This window comes from Mandrillus leucophaeus, unplaced genomic scaffold (genome assembly GCF_000951045.1).
Source record: "Mandrillus leucophaeus isolate KB7577 unplaced genomic scaffold, Mleu.le_1.0 Scaffold141, whole genome shotgun sequence".
Classification (NCBI taxonomy): Eukaryota; Metazoa; Chordata; class Mammalia; order Primates; family Cercopithecidae; genus Mandrillus; species Mandrillus leucophaeus.
In genome coordinates this window covers 2,215,503-2,219,058 of record NW_012101377.1, presented here as the reverse complement: position 1 = coordinate 2,219,058, position 3,556 = coordinate 2,215,503, and positions in this window count along the sequence as shown.

Here is a 3,556-nt window from a genome sequence, read left to right as displayed (position 1 = left end):
GGCCTCCCAAAGTGCTGGGATTACAGGCGTGAGCCACTGCGCCCGGCCTTTTTTTTTTTCAAAGACGGAATCTTGCTCTATCGCCCAGACGAGTGCAGTGGCGCCATCTTGGATCACTGCAAGCTCCCCATCCCGGGTTCATGCCATTCTCCCGCCTCAGCCTCCCAAGTAGCTGGTACAACAGGCACCCGCCACCATGCCCGGCTAATTTTTTGTGTTTTTAGTAGAGATGGGGTTTCACAGTGTTAGCCAGGATGGTCTTGATCTCCTGACCTCGTGATCTGCCCACCTCGGCCTCCCAAACTGCTGAGATTACAGGCATGAGTCCCCACACCCGGCCCTTTGTTTGCATATTTTAAAAATTAGAGGCCGGGCATGGTTGCTCAAGCTTGTAATCCCAGCAGTTTGGGAGACCAAGGTGGGCAGATCACCCGAGGTCAGGAGTTCGAGCCCAGCCTGGCCAACATGGTGAAACCCCATGTCTACTAAAAATATATAAATTAGCTAGACATGGTGGCAGGCGCCTATAATCCCAGCTACTAGGGAGGCTAAGGCAGGAGAATTGCTTGAAGCCCGGAGGTAGAGGTTGCAGTGAGCTGAGATCACACCATTGCACTCCAGCCTGGGGGACAAGAGCAAAACTCTGTCTCAAAAATAAAATAAAACAAAAATAATAAATAAAATTTAAAAATTAGATTATTTCCCTTTAATAAAGAAATATGACATTCCCCCATCTTTTTTTTTTTTTTTTTTTGAGACAGTTTCGCTCTAGTGGCTCAGGCTGGAGTGCAATAGTGTGACCTTGGCTCACCACAACCTCTGCCTCCCGGATTCAAGCGATTCTCCTGCCTCAGCCTCTCGAGTAGCTGGGATTACAGGCTCCCGCCACCACACCTGGCTAACTTTTCGTATTCTTAGTAGTGACGGGGTTTCATTATGTTGGCCAGGTTGATCTTGAACTTCTCACCTTGTGATCCACATGCCCAGGTCTCCTAAACTGCTGGGATTACAGGTGTGAGCCACCGTGCCTGGCTGACATTTCCCCATCTTTCATCAAACACTCTGCCATCCTCAGGTATCTTTAATTTTCTCACTTTTTAATGGAAATGTGTGTGCAAAAAAACCATTTTCTTTATTATACCATAATGTAATTTTCTTTATTATACCATTTATTAAACCACTTCTCTTTATTATAAGAACAACAAGCACGAACTTGATGATAAATAGCTACTAACACTCAGTTTCATTGTCTAAGACCAACAGGGAGTGGAGGGGACTCTGGCAAAGGCAGAGTTCATGCCCTACCTGGAGGGGTGGCCATTATTTGGCTCCATGAGGACAGGTAAGTCCAACATAGCTAAATCTTCCTTTTTTTTTTTTTTTGAGATGGGGTTTTGCTCTCTTTTTCGCTCAAGCTGAAGTACAGTGGCAGGATCATGCTGACTGCAGCCTTGACTTCCTGGGCTTAAGCCATCCTCCTAAGTAGCTGGGAATACAGGCGTGCCTCCTGAGTAGCTGGGACTACAGGTGTGTGCCACCACACTCTGCTAATTTTTTTTTTTTTTTTTTTTTTTTCAGAGACAGGGTTTTGCCATGTTGCCCAGTCTGGTCTTAAACTCCTGGGCTCAAGCAATCTGCCCATCTTGGCCTTCCAAAATGCTGGGATTATAGGAGTGAGCCAACGTACCTAGCCCCTATTTTACAAGAGAAGGCAGAAATCTGGAGTTTTATGTAAAATCTCCCCAGTTTTATAAACTGACTAACTCAGTCTATTTTCAAGACAGCAGTAAGAGCCATCCTTTTAAAATGTAAGTCAGGGCCGAGCGCTGTGACTTACGCCTGTAATCCCAGCACTTTGGGAGGCTGAGGAAGACAGATCACTTGAGCTTGGGAGTTCGAGATCACCCTGGGCAACATGGTGAAACCCCGTCTCCACCAAAAATACAAAAAATTAGCTGGGAGTGGTGGTGTACGCCTGTGGTCCCAGCTACTTAGGAGGCTGAGGTGGGAGGATTGATTTGAGTCCATGAGGCAGAGGCTGCAGTGAGCCGAGATTTCACCTTTGTTCTCCAGCCTGGGTAACAGAGTAAGACCCCATCTCAATTAAAAATAAAAAAATAGGCCAGGTGCGGTGGCTCACACCTGTAATCCCAGCACTTTGGAAGGCCAAGGCGGGCAGATCATGAGGTCAGGAGATCAAGACCATCCTGGCTAACGGTGAAACCCCGTCTCTACTAAAAATACAAAAAAATTAGCTGGGCTTGGTGATGGGCTCCTGTAGTCCCAGCTACTCAGGAGTGAGGCAGGGAAAGGCGGAGCTTGCAGTGGGCCAAGATTGTGCCCCTGCACTCTAGCCTGGGCAACAGAGTGAGACTCCGTTTCAAAAAATAAATAAATAATAAAAATAAATAAATAAATAAAATGTAATTCAGATCATACCAGCTTTGCAGAGATTCCTACAAACTTTCCTCAAAATGGCTTCTGCAGAGGTCACAAGGCCCCAGGCCTGTAGGATCTACCCTCCTCTCTCAGAGCTTGCCAGGTAAACGCCTGCCTCACCCTATTCCCTCTGGTTGACTGCTCCTCGCCCTCCTCCATACAAGGCTCACTCCTTCACCTTGGAGTCTTTGCTCAAAAGCCACCTTCTCAATGAAGCCTTCCTTTTTTTTTTTTTTTTTTTTTTGAGACAGGATCTCCCTTTGTCGCCTACTCTGGAGTGCTGCAGTGGCACAGTCATATCTCACGCACTCCTCATGCCTCAGCCTCCTGATCTGCTAGGACTACAAGCGTGAGCTACTATGCTCGGCTAAGTGTGTTTGGTTTTTTTAAAACTTTTTTTGGAGACGAGGATCTTACTCTGTTGCCCAGGCTAGCCTTGAACTTCTGGCCTCAAGAAAGTAGTCCCAGGTACTTGGGAGGCTGAGACAGGAGGATCATTTGAGCTGGAGAGGTTGAGGCTGCAGTGAGCCGTGGTCATGCCACTGCACTCCATCCTGGATGACAAAGTGAGACCCTGTCTCGAAAAAATAAAAATAAAAAAATCTGAAGATAGTTACAGATTTATTTGTTCCTCCTCCACTCCCACTGATTCATTTGACTAGCCTTAAAAAAACAAAATCTGGGCTAGGCACGGTGGCTCAAGCCTGTAATCCCAGCACTTTGGGAGGCCGAGACAGGCGGATCACGGGTCAGAAGATTAAGACCATCCTGGCTAACATGGTGAAACCCCGTCTCTACTAAAAAATACAAAAAACTAGCCAGGCGAGGTGGCGGGCACCTGTAGTCCCAGCTACTCGGGAGGCTGAGGCAGGAGAACGGCGTAAACCCGGGAGGCGGAGCTTGCAGTGAGCTGAGATCCGGCCAGTGCACTCCAGCCTGGGCGACAGAGCGAGACTCCATCTCAAAAAACAAAAATATATGGGTCAAATATAGCCCTTGAATCAGTTAAAAATGCTGTTGCCCTTTTATAATGGGGAGGAAGGTCCTGTGACACACCCATTCCCTAAGGGATTCCGGGCAGGAGTCTCCCTGAATCCTTTGGGGAGGGGTTAGGAGC